The sequence below is a fragment of the Oncorhynchus tshawytscha genome, linkage group LG04 (assembly GCF_018296145.1).
Source record: "Oncorhynchus tshawytscha isolate Ot180627B linkage group LG04, Otsh_v2.0, whole genome shotgun sequence".
Taxonomy (NCBI): domain Eukaryota; kingdom Metazoa; phylum Chordata; class Actinopteri; order Salmoniformes; family Salmonidae; genus Oncorhynchus; species Oncorhynchus tshawytscha.
In genome coordinates, this window is record NC_056432.1 from 27,031,715 (window position 1) to 27,055,869 (window position 24,155).

Genomic DNA, 24,155 nt, shown 5'->3' on the forward strand with positions numbered 1-24,155 from the left:
CGTTTTGCCAGCAGCTCTTCGCAAGCACAGCGCTGTTTATGACTTCAAGCCTATCAGCCTAATGGCTGGTGTAACCGATGTGAAATGGCTAGCTAGTTAGCTGGGTGTGCGCTAATAGCATTTCAAACGTCACTCGCTCTGAAACTAGTGGCTTTTGTGGAGCGATGGGTAACGCTGCTTCGAGTGTGGCTGTTGTCGATGTGTTTCTGGTTCGCGCCCAGGTAGGGGCAAGGAGAGGGACGGAAGCTATACTGTTACACTGGCAATACTATGGTGCCTATAAGAACATCCAATAGTCAAAGGTATATGAAAAACAAATGGTATAGAGAGAAATAGTCCTATAAATACTATATTAACTACAACCTAAAACCTCTTACCTTGGAATATTGAAGTCTCATGTTAAAAGGAACCACCGACTTTCATATGTTTTCATGTTCTGAGCAAGGAACTCAAACGTTAGCTTTTTTACATGGCACATATTGCACTTTTACTTCTGCATTATTTAAACCAAATTGAACATGTTTCGTTATTTATTTGAGGCTAAATAGATTTTTATTGATGTATTAAGTTAAAATAAGTGTTCATTCAGTATTGTTGTAATTGTCATTATTACAAAAAAAATGTAAAAAATTGGCAGATTAAATTGGCATCGGCTTGTTTGGTCCTCCAATAATCGGTATCGGCTTGAAAAATCATAATCGGTCGACCTCTACTCTGCATGTGGTGTAATGGTATGGTGTGCTTTGCTGGTGACACTGTCTGATTTATTTAGAATTGAAAGCACTCTTAACCAAGATGGGTACCACAGCACTCTGCAGCGATACGCCATCCCATCTGGTTTGGGCTTAATGGGACTATCATTTGTTTTTCAACAGGACAATGACCCAACACACCTCCATGCTGTGTAAGGGCTATTTGACCAAAAAGGAGAGTGATGCAGTGCTGCATCAGATGACCTGGACTCAACAATCACTAGAACTCAATGCAATTGAGATGGTTTGGGATGAGTTGGATCGCAGAGTGAAGGAAAAGCAGCCGACAAGTTCTCAGCACATGTGGGAACTCCTTCAAGACAGTTGGAAAAGCATTCCAAGTGAAGCTGGTTGAGAGAATGCCAAGAGTGTGCAAAGCGGTCATCAGGGCTAAGGGTGGCTACTTTGAAGATTCTGAAATAGATATATAGTTTTAAAAAAATGAGGGGGTTACTTCATTATTCCATGTGTTATTTCGTGGTTGATGTCTTCACTATTATTCTACAATGTAGAAAATAGTACAAATAAAGAAAAACCCTTTAAATCAGTATGTGTCCAAACGTTTGACTGGTACTGTATATTTGAAGCACACAGAGCGAGCCACGAGCGCATAGCCACCAATTGCTCCTCATCTCCCTACAGTGCAGTGGCACGCATCATTACATTTTTATGCATTTTGGAGTAAACTATCTTTCTTTAAAGTCACCAGAAGTAACCTTCTTAGTCATTCCAAATATCCCAGGGGGCTTGAGCCCAGACCAGTGCAGTGAAGAGACCCACCCCCGATACCTTTGCTTAGCAAAAATTCCGGAGGAAACACTGGGTATAGGTTACAATTCCAAAGATGGAGGAAGTGTTAGAGAGAAATCAGTGATTAAGTGTTATCCAAGTTTTGTTACCAACCCCTATGATACAGTATCTTACGCAATTAAACCAGTACGTGACAAGTGACATTAACTGCCAGAAGAGAAGGTTTTTGTGCTCCAATTAATAATAACACCACCATTTTATCACAAACACAGGGGACAACATTACACCAATTACCCACTTCTGCACGTCCTGCAGCCTCCATATGTGATATTATGGGAATACACACCACTTCTGGTAAAATGTGATTTCATTAAGGCCAACTGCTGTTTGGTGACCGGATACAAACTTTAAATATAAGGTAAACTCCGGTAAATTTGACTGTAATTAACTTGAACGGTTCCAAGGTTGGAGTTATCAAAAAACTGCTTGGGACAGTTAATTGACATTCAGAGCCTGGACGGACATCAAAGAACTTCCTCTTGGGTGAGTCAAGGAACTTCTTGGGAGAGTTGAGGTCCTCAGAAGTCATGGGAAGGCGTCGTTTTGTATGAGTACATGCAGATGGAGGTGTTTCAACCACGTCCCTCCTCTCCTTCAGCTTAACTGCTCTAGCCTTCCACTTGGAAATATCTCCTTGCTGAGTGGAAACATGGCTGTGAAAACAGAGAGAAATGGCAGAATGTCAGTGATACGATATCTCAAGAAACTTCTAAACATTACAGTAATCTTAGATTCATCTTTACCTCCCCAATTCAGAAATTATTTTTTGTAGCCGTTTCACTTCCTCAAGTTTGTTCTTTTCAAGGAGAATGTTGCTTTGGACCGTACGTCCTCTGGTGGTTGTCAGTCTGGCATGCAGATCCTCTCCCCCCATGACTGCAATAACAAACATCTCAATTAGGGCTCATAACTATTCACCTGTTGTTTTGTGGTCATTTCCAATTCTATTCTTAATATTGTCTGGGGCAGACTTACATAACTGTTCTCCCTCCTGCTGTGATCTGCTCAGAGTCTCCTTCAGCGTCCTCAGAACGTCCTCTTTGTGGTTCAGGAGCGTGGTCATCCTCAGTAACCTTGGGAAAACAAATGCAGAATGTCATAAACATGCATCTTCTCCAATGGTGACTCATGGAGAGATACTTTAACAAGCCCTGCTCAAATTCAGTAGTGGTACAAACCTGATGGAATCAAAGGAAGAATATACATTTAAAATGACATTGAAGCTCATGATTAAAACAAATTAAGCCTTACCCTTCTTGGTGTTTAGAGGACAATACAGTCATCTCCATCTTCACAACTTTAGCATTCAGCTTTTCAAGCTCAAGAGCACAAGGTGATGCTCTTCTCTTGGCCAGAACCTACAAACAAGAAAAAAAAACACAGTATTGTACAGTTTATACAGTATTGAACACATCCCACACAAAATACAAAAAAGCCTAGGGGTGAAATTCCACCTTGTTCCAATCCTTACGTCAGTCTCTCTTTGAGGATTTGGATAGAGCCCTCCCTATCCTTGACTTGTGCACAAGCATCCTGAAGCTCAGTTCGTAGGAGCTGGGTGGCTTGTTTGTGGTTTGAGACCCTATTAGCAGCTTTAATCTGGTGCTCAACTCTCATTTGCATTTCCTGCAAACACAAAATATACATTGTAAACTAGTCATGGGTTCAGATAGAAGAACAATGGAAGTTATCCATGAGATTAAAAACAGGTTAAAACGGTACCTTGATTTCTCCCTCCAACTGCTGACATTGCATGGCAAGATGCTGGTTGTCCCTCAGCTGGTCAGCTTCAGTCTTGACTGGGGCATTCTCCAGTATCTGCAGTAGAGTAAAGGTCTTCCTCCGCTCTTCTTTCAGCTGACTGTCAGCCTGTGCTCGGACCACACCTAGCTCTTTCAGCAGACCACGGTGCTCATCTCACAATCCCTGTAAGGCAAGAGGAAAACACTGACACACAAGCCTCCTCATTGCTCCTCTCTCACGCCCTCAGCTCCTCTGACACCACTGCTGGGTGAGTGGACAGGCACTCCTTAAGCTTATCCAAAACATTATTATTCTGATAACCCATGAACACAATTAGTTTCCCAACATACAGTATAAATGCATTTTCTGTCATTTCATTTTAAAGACAAAACGGTGCAGTAATGTGAGGCCTACCTACCTGGCGGTAATCGCCACTCTTGTCCAGCAGCTCTGACAGCCTCTGGTCCCAGACTCCAAGGAATTCGTTCTCAGCCACCTTGACTGAGTGACTGGGTGCCTGGGCTCTACAGATGAGCAGGTGCTGCAGTCTCTTCTCCTCAAATACAGCCAAGTAATTCAGGACCAGGGATTCCTAGTGTGTTTTGTAATCCTTGGCATACAGCTTCAGCAGCACCTAAAATGTTTTGACTCAATTTAGCAAACTGAGTTTATTATTGCAGTTCAAAATTAAATAGAAATGATTATGAACGTGTGACTATTCGTACCTTTGTATCCCAAGCCGCATTAGTTATCTGGACTGTAGCTCTATTGACATTGTTACAGATGTTTTTGGTGGACTTCGGAAGAAGGGACAACAGTTTCAGTATCATGACTTCGTCAGTTTGTGTGAAATCGACCAGGGGCCCATGTCCAGGCTTTGAAGCACCATTGATAACAAGCTGGAGCCTCACGAAGGACGCCTGCAAAGGGATAAAATTATTTTTATTATGATGTCATCGAATGATGCATTTGTATAGATTTTGAAACAGAAAATCCAGTGCTAGCCCATCTGGAGCTGCTGAGTGGAAGCCTCCAGTCTGGATCAAATTCCCTCTGCTTCGCTAGTGGTAAAACACTTTGCGCTCCATGTTATTGAACTGCTCTGTCAATATGGAGATGGTCACATTTGCATCACTGAGCATCAGGAATGGGGGCAAAAGTTAATTAGAAAAATGCCACAGCAACTTCAGACACACCAGAAGGAAACAGACTGTCCTTCTTTGAAGCCCTGCAATTCTTTTTTCAACTGCTTCATCGGAGGGCAATGCAAAGGAACCATTTAATGCCATTTTAGCCAAAACCACTTGTACCAAAACATTCTGATCTTGGTTCTCTCACATTATGACTGCTTCTCTAAGTTCAGAACAGTCACAGACTCTCACCATGTCCATACTGTCCTGAAGGTTGCTCTTCACCTGGCTCCTATCATCTTTCACCATCTTCAACTGCTCTTCAAGAAGCTGGACCTGCAAAACAACATTCAAGGAATTAAAATATATTTCCCCAAATGGCCTAACACCACCAGCTTTGTACTGGTATATGGTTTAACTACGACTTACTTGTTGTTTAAGTAGGGCCTCTTGTTGTTCTCTCTCAGCCTGCTGTTCTGTGTTCAGATGTTGCTGCTGGTCTAATGTCCTCTGGACCTGTATGAGCTGGGGAGACATTTCACTTTAGACCACATCAAAATAATAATTCATATATAAAAATTCATATTTTAAAACTAACAAAGGCTTCACCATGTCGATATTTTTCAGAAGATCTCTCTGAAGCTGGGCTCTCTCATCTTTCATGTGTGCGTGTTCCTCCTCTAGCTACTGTATCTGAACAAGGTGAAACAACATACAATGATCGAAACTGTCAACAAGAAACTAGGAGACACCATCACCTGGATGAGTTGAAGCTATTACTGACTTGTTGCTGAAGTTGAGTTGTTTGTTGTTCTGTCTCAGCCTGCTGCTCAGAGTTGAGATGTTGCTGCTGTTTCAGCTCCTCCTGGACTTTGATGGACTGGTGCAAAGACTTCAAATTATATTTATGGACAAAATAAATCATAATAATGGTTTCTGAACAATGTGATTAGAGAATGTTTAACTTCAACTCACCATCTCAACATTCTCCTCCAGTTCTCGCTTGAGCTGGTTCCTCTCCTCTCTTGACTCCACCCAGAATCTCCTGGAGCTGGTCTCTCTCTTCAGTCAGTGATGTTACAGTGGAGAGCAGCTTCTCCAACTCCTCTACATGTTTCTGAGGGCTGTCTGTCTTCTCAGACAGGAGACGCTCGCTCTCAGCTCGCACCGACTCAAGCTCCTCATTCAGCTGCTTCATCTGAACAGTGCGGTTAGAATTTATATTATAATCTATATCTCAATTGATGTGACAAATCAAATTGTATTAGTCACATGCGCCGAAAACAGGTGTAGACGTTACAGTGAATTTCTTACTTACGAGCCCCTAACCAACAATGCAGTTGAAACCCCCCAGATTAGAATAAGAAATTAAAGTAACAAGTAATTAAAGAGCAGCAGTAAAATAACAATAATGAGATTACATACAGGGGGGGTACTAGTCCCAGTGTCCTTAGCTTATTGGTGAGCTTTGAGGGCACTATGGTGTTGAATGCTAGTGTAGTCAATGAATAGCATTCTCACATAGGTGTTCCTTTTGTCCAGGTGGGAAAGGGTAGTGTGGAGTGCAATAGAGATTGCATTATCTGTGGATCTGTTGGGGCGGTATGCAAATTGGAGTGGGTCTAGGGTTTCTGGGATAATGGTGTTGATGTGAGCCATGACCAGCCTTTCATAGCACTTCATGGCTACAGACTTGAGTGCTACAGGTCGGTAGTCATTTAGTCAGGTTACCTTAGTGTTCTTGGGCACAGGCACTATGGTGGTCTGCTTAAAACATGTTAGTATTACAGACTCGGTCAGTGACAGGTTGAAAATGTCAGTGAAGACACTTGCCAGTTGGTTAACGCATGCTTGTACTACACGTTCTGGTAATCCATCTGGCCCCGCGGCCTTGTGAATGTTGACTTGTTTAAAGGTCTTACTCACATTGTCTGCGGAGAGCGTGATCACAGTCTTCCGGAACAACTGGTGCTCTCATGCATGTTTCAGTGTTACTTGCCTCGAAGCGAGCATTGAAGTAGTTTAGCTCTTCTGGTACGCTCGTGCCACTGGCAGCTCTCGGCTGTTCTTCCCTTTTGCCGGACGCCCTCATCCTACTCCTTCTCTGTTCCTTGGGTGATGTAGAGGTTAACCCAGGCGCTCTCATTTGTTGACTTCTGTAACCATAAAAGCCTTGGTTTCATGCATGTTAACATCAGAAGCCTCCTCCCTAAGTTTGTTTTACTCACTGCAGTGTATCAGTATATAATTTGCGTCAGGCTCATCAGACTCGTTAAAGGAAAAAAAGGATTCTGCCAGTCCATGGTGAGTAATCGCAGTCCTGATGTCCAGAAGTTATTTTAGCGGCAACATCATGTACAAAATAAGTTAAAAAAATAAGTTAAACACAAATCAATTAAAAAACACAATCGGTTGGGGACACAAAACGTCAGCCTTCTTCTCCAGCGCCATTGATATTGTCAATTAAATTCGTTAAGTAAAAGCACATTTTACCTGACTTTGCAGTTCAACTAGATGTAACAGATGTGCAGTATCCATATGTTTCATATTTTCCTCTTGATGGTGAATCTTTTTAAGGCCACCCTCAGCTCCTCCTGGTTTTCAATCATCTGCAAAATGATGAAAGGTACATTAGTAGAATTTTAAAAAGCTTCTTTTGATTGCAATTATCAATGCATGCATTTTCTAAATATTGTATTTAAAATCGATGAAATCACTCACCATCTCCACATTCTCCACCAGGCCCCTCTTGAGCTGGTTTCTCTCCTCTGTGACTCCCCCCAGCATCTCCTGGAGCTGGTCTCTCTCTTCAGTCAGTGAGGTCACAGTGGAGAGCAGCTTCTCCAACTAATTTGTATGATTCTGAGGGCTATCGGTCTTCTCAGACAGGAGATGCTCTCTCTCAGCTTGCAATGATTCAACCTCCTCTCTCAGCTGCTTAGCTTTTATCAGGGGGGAAACCGGTGAAATGTTTCATCAATATGCATGTGATCTGAAGAGGCTACAGTGTCAAAAAGTAAGGAAGAGTAGGCCATTAACCTGCAGTTCTAGAATAGACTCCTTCTGTAAACTTTGGCTCTCAAGGTCAGGGTTCAGTTGGCTCTGTTGTCAGAACTCCTCCATTCCATCCAAGGGAAGTCCCTGGGTTTCTTCAGCCTAGAATAAAAATAATGTGTTACACTTGTAGCAGTAGAAGCTTTATGGTGCTCACAGTGAACACTTCAAAGTCACTGAGGGTTGTTGAACTAGAAAACATTTGGCCACAGCCTCACCATCTCCATATTTTCCTGCAGGTCACCCTTCAACTGACACCTCTCCTCTGTCATGGTTTCCTGTTCCTCTCCTAGCTGCTGTATCTGAACAAAACAAAAAATAAGAAATGTATCCAGTATTTAAACAATGTTCTAATGTAACCTGAATGTAAAAGGGTTGACAGATACTAACTTGTTGCTGAAGTTGAGCTTCTTGATGTTCCCTCTCAGTCTGCTGTTCTGAGTTCAGATGTTGTTGCTGTTTCAGTTCTGCCTGGATATGTATCATCTGAGGGGGAAAAGTATATTCCTTTTACATCCCCATTTACAGCTTGATGCTCCAATCTATTTCTTAAACAAAATGGCCTTCCTAAGGGTACAACTCACCATTTCTACATTCTCCTCCAAGTCTCTCTTGAGCTGGTTCCTCTCCTCTCTGACTTTACCCAGTATCTCCTGGAGCTGGTCTCTCTCTTCAGTTAGTGAGGTCACAGTAGAGAGCACCAACTCCTCTGCATGATTCTGAGGGCTGTCTGTATTCTCAGACAGAAGACGCTCTCGCTCAGCTCACACAGACTCAAGCTCCTCACTCAGCTGCTTCTCCTATGAGGAGAAAAAATATATGATCTAATTGTATTATTACTAAACAATTGAAGAAAAATCAAACTGTCAAAGAAATGAACCTGCTATTCTAGGAGAGACTCCTATAAACTTTGGTTATCGAGGTCAGAGTTCAGTTGTCTCTGTTGTCTGAGCTTTTCTTGGATGGAACAGAGACGCCCACGAGTCTGCAGCCTAGAGAGGAGAATAATATCACAATATAACCAGTGCTTGACTTGGGCAGTAGCTCACCGGAGCTGAATACCGGCACCACCAATTTTCTACTATTTGAACGCTTGTTCTTCTAATTGAATATTAGCACAAAAGTATTGTGGAGCTCTTGCATTTAAATATAAACAGTACCAGCCCCCAAAACGAGTACCAGAACCTATTTCAGACCAAGTCAAGCACTGAATAAAACTGACACTGATGTTTTTGTTGAGTTAGCTACACCAAAGTGCAGCTGTTGGAAGACCAAAAACACTTGGACATGTCCTCACCATCTACATATTTTGCTGTAGGTCACTGTTCAACTGACTACTTTCCTCGTTCATGGTCTCCAATGCATCCGACCCGTCCTTGGACACTGTGCTATCTAACCTCCAAACCAGCTTCAATGCCATTCAACACTCCTTCCGTGGCCTCCAACTGCTCTTAAACGCTAGTAAAACCAAATGCATGCTTTTCAACCGTTCGCTGCCTGCACCCGCACGCCTGACCAGCATCACCACCCTGGATGGTTCCGACCTTGAATATGTGGACATCTATAAGTACCTAGGTGTCTGGCTAGACTGTAAACTCTCCTTCCAGACTCATATCAAACATCTCCAATCGAAAATCAAATCTAGAGTCGGCTTTCTATTCCGCAACAAAGCCTCCTTCACTCACGCCGCCAAACTTACCCTAGAAAAACTGACTATCCTACCGATCCTCGACTTTGGCGATGTCATCTACAAAATAGCCTCCAATACTCTACTCAGCAAACTGGATGCAGTTTATCACAGTGCCATCCGTTTTGTCACTAAAGCACCTTATACCACCCACCACTGCGACCTGTATGCTCTAGTCAGCTGTCCCTCGCTACATATTCGTCGCCAGACCCACTGGCTCCAGGTCATCTACAAGTCCATGCTAGGTAAAGCTCCGCCTTATCTCAGTTCACTGGTCACGATGGCAACACCCATCCGTAGCACTCGCTCCAGCAGGTGTATCTCACTGATCATCCCTAAAGCCAACACCTCATTTGGCCGCCTTTCGTTCCAGTTCTCTGCTGCCTGTGACTGAAACGAATTGCAAAAATCGCTGAAGTTGGAGACTTTTATCTCCCTCACCAACTTCAAACATCTGCTATCTGAGCAGCTAACCGATCGCTGCAGCTGTACATAGTCTATCGGTAAATAGCCCACCCATTTTTACCTACCTCATCCCCATACTGTTTTTATTTATTTACTTTTCTGCTCTTTTGCACACCAATTTCTCTACCTGTACATGACCATCTGATCATTTATCACTCCAGTGTTAATCTGCAAAATTGTAATTATTCGCCTACCTCCTCATGCCTTTTGCACACAATGTATATAGACTCTCTTTTTTTCTACTGTGTTATTGACTTGTTAATTGTTTACTCCATGTGTAACTCTGTTGTCTGTTCACACTGCTATGCTTTATCTTGGCCAGGTCGCAGTTGCAAATGAGAACTTGTTCTCAACTAGCCTACCTGGTTAAATAAAGGTGAAATTAAAAATTAAAAATAAAAATGCAGCATCTAGTTCCTGTATCTGAACAAATTGGAAATATCACATGTGAAATCTTCCATTTAAAAAGGATCCCAGACAGTAACTTATGGATAAAAGACACTGGCACTGACTTGTTGCTGAAGTTGATCATCTTGTTGGCCACGTCTGCTGTTCTGAGTTCAGATGTTGCCGTTTTAGCTCTGCCTGGACATGTATTATGTGAAAATGGCATATTCCTCTTACATCCCCGTTCACAGCTTGATGCTCCAATTTTTTCTCAAACAAAATGACCTTCCTAAGGATACAACAGTTACTAATCACCATCTCAACATTCTCCTCCAGGTCTCTCTTCAGCTGGTTCCTCTCCTCTCTGACTCCACCCAGTATCTCCTGGAGCTGGTCTCTCTCTTCAGTCAGGGAGGTCACAGTAGAGAGCACCAACCCCTCTGCATGATTCTGAGGACTGTCTGTCTTCTCAGACAGGAGATTATCTCACTCAGATCGCACAGACTCAAGCTCCTCACAGTTGCCTTATCTGAAGGACAAATTAACTAAATGAATTACCTACTGTAGAGAGACAGCTGAAGTTAGTTGTTTTGAGAGGCACTGCACCTGATCTTGGTGTTCTTGGGATAGATTGTCATTTTGGTCCTTGAATGATTCACTGTCAGCAAGCTTCTCAATCAAGTCTTTCATGACTTCTTGCATTCCACACAATGTACACTGCTCAAAAAAATAAAGGGAACACTAAAATAACTCATCCTAGATCTGAATGAATGAAATATTCTTATTAAATACTTTTTTCTTTACATAGTTGAATGTGCTGACAACAAAATCACACAAAAATGATCAATGGAAATCAAATTTATCAACCCATGGAGGTCTGGATTTGGAGTCACACTCAAAATTAAAGTGGAAAACCACACTACAGGTCTAGCATTGTCTTGCATTCGGGGAACCAAGGGCCAACCGCACCAGCATATGGTCTCACAAGGGGTCTGAGGATCTCATCTCGGTCTCATCTCATCTCATGCCACCCCACACCATGACTGACCCACCGCCAAACCGGTCATGCTGGAGGATGTTGCAGGCAGCAGAACGTTCTCCACAGGGTCTCCAGACTCTGTCACATGTGCTCAGTGTGAACCTGCTTTCGTCTGTGAAGAGCACAGGGCGCCAGTGGCGAATTTGCCAATCTTGGTGTTCTCTGGCAAATGCCAAACGTCCTGCACGGTGTTGGGCTGTAAGCACAACCCCCACCTGTGGACGTCGGGCCCTCATACCACCCTCATGTAGTCTGTTTCTGACCATTTGAGCAGACACATGCACATTTGTGGCCTGTTGGAGGTCATTTTGCAGGGCTCTGGCAGTGCTCCTCCTTGCACAAAGGCGGAAGTAGCGGTCCTGCTGCTGGGTTGTTGCCCTCCTACGGCCTCCTCCACGTCTCCTGATGTACTAGCCTGTCTCCTGGTAGCGCCTCCATGCTCTGGACACTACGCTGACAGACACAGCAAACCTTCTTGCCACTTCTTGCCACACTACCTGAGCCACTTGTGTGGGTTGTAGACTCCGTCTCATGCTACCACTAGAGTGAAAGCACCGCCAGCATTCAAAAGTGACCAAAACATCAGCCAGGAAGCATAGGAACTGAGAAGTGGTCTGTGGTCACCACCTGCAGAACCACTCCTTTATTGGGGGTGTCTTGCTAATTGCCTATAAATATATTGTTGGTGGACAGCCTTACAGACAATTCAACAACAAAAAACAAATTGAAGGTCATGTGATTTGACAAGGACCGACTTACTTTCAGGCTGGACTCTTCCACAGTAGTAAGAAGCTGACTCTTCTCCACAGAGGAGCACACCAAGTCCTTACGGAGAGTCTCCAGTTGTTCAGTGATGTCGATTTACTGATGGGTTAGGTCGTTTTCCCTCAACTTTGCTTCACTCAGGTCATCTAGCAGTCTGACTTGCTGCTCCTGGAAGCTCTGGAAATGTTCTGAGTTGCTGAGCTTCCTCCTTAGCAGACACCCAGGCTCTCCCTCGCTATTTGGACTGCACACAACTCCTCATTGAGGACATATACCTGAACAGCCAGAGAAGGGGATTCAGTAAAAGTAACTTCTCTTAAAAGACAAGTCTCTATTGCTTTACATTACAACAAGGGGGTTACCTGCTTCATCAAACTGTACACTTTATCTGGAAGATCCTGCAGTGGACTCAAATCCTTGATCTTAGCTTGTAGGGTTTTCTCATCTTCATGAGACTTCTCCAGCTCTTTCTTCAGGTCAGTAACTTTTTTTCTCCAGTTCAATGCTGTCTATGAGATCTAAGCAAAAAGAGGAGACCGCATGATAGCAAATAAACAAGAGGTTGGGGAAGAGAGGAAATATTATACAAAAGACAACCAACACTAACTACATAGTTTTCTGAGCTTTTCCATCCAGGAGAGTAGTAAGCTTGGTGTTCTCCTCAAAGGCTCCCTGTGACTAAATCTGAAGGTCCACCTGCATCTTTTTGAAGCGTGATTTTTCTGTCTCCAACTGATAGCTAAGGCCATTCCCCTCAGCTTCCATCCATGTGACATGAAAGCAAGGCCAAATCATAGAGTTAAAGCTAATGCAATACGATAATGGTCAATCCATTGAGCGCAGTTTGCATTTAAATACAGGCTGCAAACTGACACTGAGGTTGAAGACACATCCCTCTCTTTGAGTGAGATATTTTCACTGCGCAGGTGGGCCCACTCCTTCTTAGTGTCACAACTCAGTCCCTCAGCATCGTCCAGAGTGCGTCGCAGCTGCTTCATTTGTTGGACCAAGTCAATGTCACTCTGAAAGAGAAAAGTATGATGGCTATGTTACACCAGTGTGGTGAACACGTTTGGCACAAATCAATGACCTAAAATGATTTTAAATGAATGTACCGATCTTTGTAGTTCCTCTGCCCAGTCATCTTTCTTTTTCAGCTCCTCTGACATTGCCACCAGATTAGCCTAGGGATGGACCGTAAATTGGCAAATCAATCAAAAGCCATGCAGCCCAGCACTCATTGACATACAATACATCTCGCAAGCCTCGCTTCTTGCTCCTGCCTAAACATTTTGTAGTCTCACCTAAAGCTCTTGAGATTTGCATCCAGATGCCTCCAAAGCCTTCTTTAAGGACATTTCATTCAGTAGTTCTTTCTGTAGTTATACAAAAGGTTACAAGCACAAACCATCTTAATGACTTATAGTAAGTCCCTATGAAATTCATGGACTTGCAATTGTCTTATGCCATACATAGTACATTCCAATTTGCTTAACTACTACATTGAAATAGATTGGTTATATAACTTTTGACAAATCTACGCAATCTTTGCAGCAGTCTGTATTACCTCATTCTCTTTTGCTCTCCTCTTCCAGAAAATTTAACTCATCCATCTCTTTCTTCTCCTCCATCTCCTGAAGAAGTGCAGCCTTTTCTTCAAGTTTTTAGTCCATCCCATTAGAATGTTGAGCTCCTGCTTGAGATAATCACGCTCAGCAGCAACCATTTCCTGTTGACAGACCACATGGGGAGTTGAGAATTCAATACAAAAATAACCGAAAAACAAATTATAGCTAGATACCTTCTCAGACACCAACGTCTCAGAGTTTAATTGTCTCCTCAAATCCCCTTTTCATCTGTAAAGAATGACAGTTGGACCATTTTTGCATTTAGATTCAATTATTTCTGACATTCTGCATGATAAACCAGTGAGAAGGCATTGGTGATAGCCAACCTGCTCCTGTGAGTCAGTGGAAATCTAGCATCTTCTGCAGTTCAGCAACCCTCCTCTCAAAAGTTACCACCTTCACCATGGCCTCCTGCACATCAGCAGGCATTTGTGACTTTTCTTCTAGCCGCTTCTCTAGTTCAGCAACCCTGCTCTCAAAAACCGCCCCTTTCTCCATGGCCTCCTGGTTCTGCTGAACTTCGTTTTCCAGCTGTGCATCAGTGGGCATTTGCAACTTCTCTAACTCCATCTCGGCAACCCTCCTCTCGAAAGTCTCCACTTTCTCCATGGCCTCCTGCTTCTGCCGAGCCTCATTTTACAGCTGGATCTCCAGACGGGACACCTTCTCAGACAATTTGTTCAACTCATTTGGAGATAAAATGGCAAGGAGATTGAGGTTGTAACCTCTTAAATATCTTGGAATTTTAATTGATGACGGCCTCTCTTTTAAATTGCATATTCAGCAACTTACACAAAAATGGAAGCTGAAATTGATATTTTATTTTAGGAATAAGGCCTGTTTTTCTTTTGAAACCAGGAGGAGGCTAGTAATCAGCTACATTTATGCCTTTACTAGACTATGGGGATATTTTATATATGAATACTTCCGCTCAGTGTTTGAGATCAATTGACACCCTTTACCATGGCACTTTGAGATTTATTTTAAACTGCAAAACCCTTACGCACCACTGCACTTTGTATACCAGGGTTGGCTGGCCTTCTCTAGTCACTCGTAGGCTCAGTCACTGATATACTTTTATTTACAAAGCCATTTTGGGTTTACTACCTTCTTATTTGGTCATTTTTATTGTTCAGAAATGTGGTTGGTACTCTCTTCGTTCGCTGGACTTTATCCTGCTAACTGTTCCAAATGTCCGAACTGAATTTGGTAAAAGGGCTTTTATGTACTCTGTGCCATTGTCTTGGAAGAACTTGTCCCGATTGGTATTTTTAAATCACTGATGAATGATCTTGAGACTGATTCCCTGACCTGTCAATGATTTTAATTAGCTGTTTTTGATTTTGTTATACTCTTGTGAATTCTATATTTGATTACTTGTAGTTTTTCATGTTGTTTGTCTGCAATATTTGTAATGACTTGGTGCTGCCTATCTAGGCCAGGATTTTAAATCTGAATGAGCCCTTCCTGGTTAAATAAATAAAAATTCAGAAGAACAGAAGAGAACGCAGGAACATGAGAATGAAGGACAACAAGAAGGTAATGCAGCGTTACAATTTATTTTATTTTATTTCACCTTTATTTAACCAGGTAGGAAAGTTGAGAACAAGTTCTCATTTACAATTGCGACCTGGCCAAGATAAAGCAAAGCAGTTCGACACATACAACGACACAGAGTTACACATGGAGTAAAACAAACATACAGTCAATAATACAGTATAAACAAGTCTATATACAATGTGAACAAATGATGTGAGATAAGGGAGGTAAAGGCAAAAAAAAGGCCATGGTGGCAAAGTAAATACAATATAGCAAGTAAAACACTGGAATGGTAGATTTGCAGTGGAAGAATGTGCAAAGTAGAAATAAAAATAATGGGGTGCAAAGGAGCAAAATTAATTAATTAATGAAATACAGTAGGGAAAGAGGTAGTTGTTTGGGCTAAATTATAGGTGGGCTATGTACAGGTGCAGTAATCTGTGAGTTGCTCTGACAGTTGGTGCTTAAAGCTAGTGAGGGAGATAAGTGTTTCCAGTTTCAGAGATTTTTGTAGTTTGTTCCAGTCATTGGCAGCAGAGAACTGGAAGGAGAGGCGGCCAAAGAAGGAATTGGTTTTGGGGGTGACTAGAGAGATATACCTACTGGAGCGTGTGCTACAGGTGGGCGATGCTATGGTGACCAGCGAGCTGAGATAAGGGGGGACTTTACCTAGCAGGGTCTTGTAGATGACATGGAGCCAGTGGGTTTGGCGACGAGTATGAAGCGAGGGCCAGCCAACGAGAGCGTACAGGTCGCAATGGTGGGTAGTATATGGGGCTTTGGTGACAAAACGGATTGCACGTTAAGATGGCAATAGTCCATGTTCACCTTTCTGATAAACTACGCACAGTCACACTTCTCTGGTTCATCTCCATGTCAAAGGTAGAAGAATCTAACTCATCGCCATCTGTGAATACACAAACAGAAAAAAAGCTATTGAACATGATTTTATGCGCCAGTATGGCAAAATATAGCATACCGTATAGCAGAATAAAAGCTACCACTGACATTGATATTTAGTTTATTTTTCCTATGGTTATTACCCTCATTCTGCTCTGTCAAGACAGACATATCAGCATTTCTCTTTTTGAGAAAAGGCTCAGCAAAGCTTTGTTCAGACTCTCCGGCATGGTGGAAGGCTGGTGATGGCAGTTTTCCACCGCAGGTAACCCTCCATTTTGGCATCTTTACAAATATAAAGACATGGTAAAACAAAGTAAAAATAACCTAAAAGTACAACTGTTAAGAAATTAAGCATCCAATACATATCTGTAAGGCACTAAAAGTTAACCTTTTTGATGGAAACAAGTCTGAGGGGGTGACTAGAAGTTTGGTAAAATTCTTAATCCTGTCTTCTTGTTCTCTTTGGACCTGATCCTTCTCTTGCAAAATCTGGGACAGAGTCTCCTTCTGTCACGGTTGTTTGAGTGACTGAGGAGACCTAAGACAGTGCACAAAAATAAAGGTTGAAATTGCAGTTGTAAAAAGGGTAAATTCTTTGAAAGGAAAGCCGGCAACATTTCTAAAGAACCCCAATAGCCAGTACAGCTAGACTTGCCTCATGAAGTCGGTGCTTGAGGTCCACAATTTAATTTCTGTTTCTTCTAAGGGCTCCGTCATCAGAAACCTCTGACATTCTTCATGTTCTTTGCTGCACTAGCAAACTACATTGTTGAGCTGGGCAGATACTTGATTTAAAAATAAATGTTACATTTGTCTGATATTAATCATTTAAAATAAGGATTTAAGATGGACAAATATTTCACCCACTTGAAGAGTGCTAAGCGTTTCTTCCACAGTAACGGGGGTGATTGTGCAGATGAGTTTTTACAATTTCCACCCAAGGAATTTTGGAGGATACGGGTGAGTTTACTGTCCCTGTAGTTAGTAAAACCCCTGAATGTATGGATAAAAATCACATTAATGAACAAACAAATTGCATAAGTTATACAAATGCTGTGGAAAATGGTAAGTAACCAAACACCTACTTCTGGGTTTCATCAGACAGTTTCTTGGTCACTTGAGCGAGGGTGAACAGGCTGCGATTTATATTACATCCTTCTTTGAAACGTGTACCTACAATATAAGATGTCAAAAATCCCAAAATGCAACTGAACTCAACCACCAAAGGAAGGTTGTTCAGATATTTCACACTGTTGTTACATTAGCACAAATATCAAACCACTTACCTTCAGCGCCTGTTTGACTTGTTCTCTCAGCCCCAGCCAGGTCAACCAAATTCTACATGAAAATGAGACTGGTAAGAAAATACAAAATGGAGGACACATCTGAGTTCACCAAACACACTTCCCTGTGGCAGCTTACCAAATGGAACACAATAATGGCGCTGTCGGAATTTTCACCAGATGCAAGGTCTCCCGTCACGACTCTCCAAGATCTGAGAAAAAACACCAGCTTTATCTCCAGCACACAGATAACCAGACATGCATGGTCTATTGTGATGTATAATAAAGTGTTTTACCATGCGGAAAATTGTGTGTGAACAACTGCGTCGCTGGCTCATTTTTGACTTTCCATAATGGCGATTCTCTAGGCGTACATTTAACATTGAATAGTGTCAGTATGTTAAAGTCAATACATGGATTGTATTTAATCTAACATGATGGTTTAAATAAGTAATAAGAACATTTTACTTTCTCCTTTTCTAACCCACACAAGGGCTTGCTCAGTAGATGTCACCAGTTCCTCAGTAAGGTCAGCTACATAGACATTTTTCTGCCAAGACAGACATTTCACCATTTAAAAACACCCGTCATATTTTGGTTATTGTAGTTCAACAGTTCTATTGTTTTACAATGTTTCCATCAAACTTACATTGTTCCCCTCTCAGATTTCTAGAGGCTTCCATTACCAACTGCCACAGAGCAAATCTGTCACCGTTTCATTGTAGATCTCCAAGTATGACACCCTCAGAAGGAACTCCTTTTTTGGACACTGAAGTAAAAAATTAAAAGCAAACCATTTACAACACATCTTACACATGCATATGACTGTTTATTTTCTATCTACAACTACTCACGTTTTTTATAGTCTGGAAGACATCCTCCATGGCAAAGGGTATATCTCCAGGAGTAAGAGAACTCCCCATCATAGGAAATGTCTTCCCAAATGCAGTTTGTCCATAAGCAAATATTGTTCCTGAGAAAATGTTTGCCATTTAATATAGCTATGTCAATAAACAAGTCAAAGTGTTCAAAATATATTTATATGGTCAACATAATATAATCTCTACTGAACAAAAATATAAACTCAACAATTTCAAAGATTTTACTTAATTAGAGTTCATATAAAGAAATCAGTCAATTGAAAAATTCATTAGGCCCAAATCTATAGATTTCACATGACTAGGAATACAGATATATCTGTTGGTCACAAATACCTTCTTTTTTTTTTAAAGGAGAAAAAAAGTAGGGGTGTGAAGTATCTGGTGTGACCACCATTTGCCTTATACAGCACAACACAGCTACTTCAGAGCTGATCAGGCAGTTGATTGTGGAATGTTGTCCCACTCCTCTTCAATGGCTGTGTAAAGTTTCTGGATATTGGCAGGAACTGGAACACGATGTCGTACATGTCAATCCAGAGCATCCCAAACATGCTCAATGGGTGATATGTCTGGTGAGTATGCAGGCCATGGAAGAACTGGGACATTTTCAGCTTCTAGGAATTGTGTACAGATCCTTGCGACATGGGCCGTGCATTATCATGCTGAAACATGAGGTGATGGTGGCGAATGAATGGCACAACAATGGACCTCAGGATCTCTCCACGGTATCTCTGTGCATTCAAATTGCCATCGATAAAATGTAATTGTGTGTTGCCCGTAGCTTATGTCTGCCCATACCATAACCCCACAGCCACCATGGGGCACTCTGTTCAAAACGTTGATGTCAGCAAACCGCTCGCCCACGCCAACCATACACGTGGTCTGCAGTTGTGAGGCCGGTTGGAAATACTGCCAAATTCTCTAAAACTACATTGGAGGCGGTGTATGGTAGAGAAATAAGCATTCAATTATCTGGCAACAGCTCTGGTGGATATTCCTGCAGTCAACATGCCAATTGCACGATCCCTCAAAATTTTAGACATCTGTGGCGTTGTGTTGTGTGACAAAACTGCACTTTTTAGAGTGGCCTTTTACTGTCCCCAGCGAAAGGTGCATCTGTGTAATGATTACGCTGTTAATCTGCTTCTTGATATGCCACAACAGTCAGGTGGATTGATTATCTTGGCAAAAGAGAAATGCGCACTAACAGGGATTTAAACAAATTTGTGCTCGAAATTTGAGAGAAATAACATTTTTGTGTGTATGTATAATTTTGGGGATATTTTATTTTAATATGGGACCAACACTTTACATGTTGAGTTTATATTTTTTTCTAGTGTACATGACGAGGCTAGAATGAAATGTGATGTTCCTCTGGTCTTCTCTGTCTGAATGTTTCCCTCTCCTACACAGGTGGCAGTCCATGTCTCCTCTGTGTCAGTTCAGGAAGCTCCCAGAGGAAGTCATCAAGAAGATTGAAAAGAACTTCCCCTTCGAGCGCCTCTATGACCTCAACCACAATTAGATTTCACCCCAATTGCCCCACTTCGATCTGGACCCACTAACACTACATGCTCATTGATTCATCCCCGGTTGTTGAAGTTGTCACTGCCTCTAGCAACTTACCCTGAAAATTAGTTGGCAACACTGTTCACAATCCCTTACCATTATAACCTTGAACAGTGGAGACAAGAGACTTTGCATGTTCCTGGTACAGCTATAGAGTTGTTTCTTCAACACTAAGGAAACAAATCATACAAATAAGTGATTCTCGTTATTGCCTGCTTGTTCGTCCAACATTCATACTCGCCTTTAGGAAAACTCACTGAAACTGAAGTTCTTGGTAAAATTTCCATCGTCAACCTGATGAATTGTCTGCTTATCAGCTTTCCAATACAACTTGACCGGCTCGGCGCTTTCTGCAGCAGTTTCCTCCCTACGACGACAACATTAGAGCTCCACCACAGATAAAGCTACTGTAGGTAGTTAGCAAGCCAATGTCTCAACTTGATCAGTTTACAGTTATTATACAATCATTAGTTGGTACAAATCAGATCTGTTGGCTTGCTAGATTAATTAGTTATCTACTAACTTACTGTAACTAGAACTAAGTCAGCGCGAACTAACGTTAGCTAACTTTAATCAAAATTGTTAACGGTACTTGTTCAGTAAACTAACTAGCTATATTTTAAGGTGAGAAAACAGCCTCACCGTTCTATGAGAGGTCGAACGCGTACACAGACTTTGACAGCAGATTCCTCTGCCATTGTGAAAAAGTCGTCCATTTCCCTGTCAGCTAGCGATACCCTTCACTTGATGAATAACGTTAGCTTTCTGGCTAGCCCCAAAAGCTGATTGCAAATTAGCGCAGTCTTTTTTTTCTCCTGTGATAAAAAAACGAACAAATTAGGCTTTATTGATACAACGCACTGCAGAAAAACATTTTTTGGATATATTTAGTATCCTATTTAGGCAAGAGTACACACGTACGTAGCACTATGCATTTGAGACGGCACAACTTTAGAAAGCAATATACAAAACGTTCTTAAGTGTATGCATATAATATTGAGATGGCTGCAGTTTTCCCTTACATGAAGACCATGTGAGGACCATGTCCAAATTCTTGTAGGACCACTCAAACAAAGTGAGCAATTTATCAGCATTTCTATCAAAGTCAGCCCAATAAGATGTAGACCAAAGTAAGCCAAACAAAAGTTATCTAAAGTAGAATGTACTTACTACAAAGTCGAATTTAAAAATACTTTGAGATATTTTAGGACAGACTGTCTCAGTGTCTAATAAGGCTAGATTTCTAAACTCTAAGAAAATAAAAAGCATTGAAATCTATGCCTCTATAGGGAATGTTAGTTTCTGCAAAAATGATTTGTCTAGAAAATTATTTTGGTTGTTCCCCATATATTCTTAGTCTAGTTGCCGATGTTACATTGACGTCAAGTTTGAGCTAAAAATACGTTAGAAATGCAATCTAAATGAGATTGCAACTGCCACAAATCATTTCAAGACAGACTGAAACAAACCTTAAATAACATTTAACACTATACAAGGTATCACATTTCTCTAAGTAACCATTCAATTAGATCTTAAAACTGTCAATGATGCAGTGGAAACAAACATTGAATGAAAACGTATTATCCAAATCCTTCAATTGCTTGCTATGCACACTCGATACCATACATCCAGTTGTCCTGCTCTCAAATCATTTTTTATTTATTTTTAAACTACAGAAAATTTAAAAGAAAAACATTTAGGGAAATTACTTTGGAGAGTTAAGTGAGTTACAATGGGAGATAGTTGCCATGGCAACCCTCTGCCAGAGACTGTTCAGTATCTTCCATATGGATGCTCTCTGTAGGCCCCCCTCTTATCCTGCCTCGCTGGAGGGGCTTTGCCTCCAGTGGAGGACCATTAACCCTCCCAATCATCCTGGGCATAGGGTTCATAAGCCTCCTGAGCCTCTCCATGTCCGTAGTCATAGTACTCTGTGTCCGCTTGTGGAGGTTGTTGACTGTAATAGTTGTCATAACCTTCATATGCAGGCTCAGCGTAGCTTTCTTCATAGGCAGGATATTCATTGTAGGCCTCAGCCTTGGGTGGTGGTGCTGCTGGTGGGAGTGGGCTGGTAGAATCCTTGGTGTCCCTGGGGTGGGTGGTCTGGAACGGGGTGTAGTGCCTCTTCTAGCAGGTGTAGAGGGGGGGGGGTCCACCCCGACCAGCTGGAGCCCCTCTGGACGACCCACCCCTGGGAGGTCCTCATCGGGAAGCTCCACCACTTTGAGTGCCTCCACGAGGGGCTCCTCCACGAGGTAGCATTCCTCACCCCCTGGCTCCTACCGAGTTGGGTGGGGGTGCTCCCCTGCCTGGAGGGCCCCCTCGTCCCCTGGATTGTGAATCTTGACCGCCATTCAGGTAGCCAATCTCCATGAACTGATCCTGGCATATACCATCCATGGTGTCCTGAGGGATGAGGAACTTCTTGACCTCGTCCATGGCGTGAGCCATGCGCAGGTATGCCTCAGGTATAGGAGCAAACACCTCTATGAAGACATGCAGTTCCATGCCCAGATGAGCATATTTGGGCTCACCACCCTTTCTCAGCTCTTCCTCCTTCATCTTGTCCCTCATGGAACCTTTGCCCAATACTGAGATCTTTGCTCCAGTTTCCTCCTGGAGGCACTTGATTGTGTTCCCCTGGGGTCCCAAAATCTTACCAACAAAGTTGAACCTTGGGTACTGTTTGACTGGAATGAGTACACGTTCCTTGACCTTGATGTTCTTTGTGGTAAACAGGCCCAGGTAAGTTTCTCTTTCTGTCTCTTTCTTTGTCCCTCCTTTCTGAATCCTTTCTATCTCTGTAGATATAAGTTTCATTGCATGTGTGAATAAAGAATCCAGACGGTCTTTTTCTGCCAGAAGCTCAGGGATATACTTGCTTTCATTCTCCATTTTGGCTTTTTTAGGCTCGGGCTTAGCGTCAGAACTCATGTGGCTCACGTTCTGTAACGTTTTTGTTTACTTGGTTTCCAGTCGGTCGGGAGCGTCCCAAAACAACCTACTTTATAAAGTTGACCCGCTTGATGTTCTCAGCTATGTTTTCGAACGTAATATTCTCCGGTAACTAGCTACACGTTATCCATATTTCACCGCTAAAAGAGAGTGGGTTGTGGATGAATACGGTTTGTAGAATCAAATTAGCGCACTGTCTCATCCTTTGTTTTTCATTGGAGTGCGTCATCATTTGGAAGGCTGCACGTTACAGGGTGGAAGGGGTCTTAAAGAAAAAGCTGCTTGTTTTATAACGCGTTCACTGCATTTTTAAAATATAAAAATATTGTTATCACTAAGCAAAATATGAACAATATATCTATTAACAAAGAAGATAATTAGAATAGCTTTACTTACTCACAAGATAGGAAGAAAACATTTCCTTTTTATATTTTTTAAGTGGTCAAGCCTTCTGTTTTCGCATCAAAAAGCGACCAACGTCGTTTTAAAGCGTCTGTCAACAGGAAAATACATGTGTGTAAAAGCAGAGAACTGTGGCTAATATCTTTGGTAAAAGCAAAGCAAACGCTGAGATCTAAATTGTATCGACTCTTAATAGTTGACATAATGAACTGTTTGAAAAATGCATTGTGATATTGTAGACTCCTGACTTAATTTCCAGCTAGCCATCCGTGGATAGGCTAATAGAGCTACATGAAGTTTGCCCACATCTTTTTGTTGTAGCCCGTTTCAACATTTGAACAATAGCTATCTTACTTATTAATATGTATGTTCATTGTTTGTGTTTGTTGTGTGATGGCTAGCAACCTCCTGGATTAATGTAGTAATACGTGTGTTTATAAAGTGTACAGTAACGTTAAATAAAGTAAGGACCTAAAACGAACTACAATGACAATTATGCTTCTCATAGATACCTTGGAGATGAGGAAGGTGATGGCTCTAGCAACGAGTCTCGATCCAAAGTATTGTTGGCTAAGCTTCAGAGGAAGACCAAAGTCAAGGAGCAACAGAGCTTGGCATGTCAAGGGGAACATAAGTCAAAAACAATAGTTCAGAATGACAGGGACACCTCTGCGAAGAAGAAAATAAAAAACAAGGGAGACAACCTCGAGGAGACAAAACGCCCAAAGAAGAGGAAAGAGCAAGTAAACCAACATGTCTCCACCTGACCCTGAAGAACTTTCCAAAGGTGATAATGCATGCAAAGAAGAAAAATGCTACAAAAAATATACAACTAACAAAAGACAAAGGTCTGTATCTATCATTTTGTCACACATTTACATTTGAAATAGTATAACATTCATAGAATACATTTTTATATTTGTATTCCTTATTTTGTCTTTGCTTCTCTTCTTGTTCTTAGATGGGATGATTTTGAGAAAAAGATTATTCAAAAGGTACCGTATTTTGGTTAAGTGCACTATCACATTGATATAACTTGTAGTGGAAATTGTCCTAGAGATGCGCATCTCTCCTTACAAGCACAATTCGATACGCATCTAGATACATGGGCTACGATACAATACTTTTAGTTTAAAACGATTCGGTGCAATTCGATTTGTGGA

General features: G+C 41.8%; 1 protein-coding gene and 2 pseudogenes across 1 annotated transcript in view; 1 reads left to right on the top strand and 2 right to left on the bottom strand.

The window, feature by feature from the left end:
* Positions 1–1,365: 1,365 nt before the first annotated feature.
* LOC112249490 lies at positions 1,366–21,162 on the bottom strand (annotated as a pseudogene).
* A 174-nt stretch (positions 21,163–21,336) lies between these two features.
* On the bottom strand, positions 21,337–22,802 carry LOC112248442 (annotated as a pseudogene).
* A 42-nt stretch (positions 22,803–22,844) lies between these two features.
* LOC112248443 (leucine-rich repeat transmembrane neuronal protein 4-like) overlaps positions 22,845–24,155 on the top strand; it is a 31,229-nt gene continuing 29,918 nt past the window's right edge. The window contains exons 1-3 of the mRNA XM_042320159.1: positions 22,845–23,139; positions 23,501–23,840; positions 23,954–23,987. The gene's annotated coding sequence lies outside the window, so the exon portion shown is untranslated. The remainder of the gene's footprint in view (positions 23,140–23,500; positions 23,841–23,953; positions 23,988–24,155) is intronic.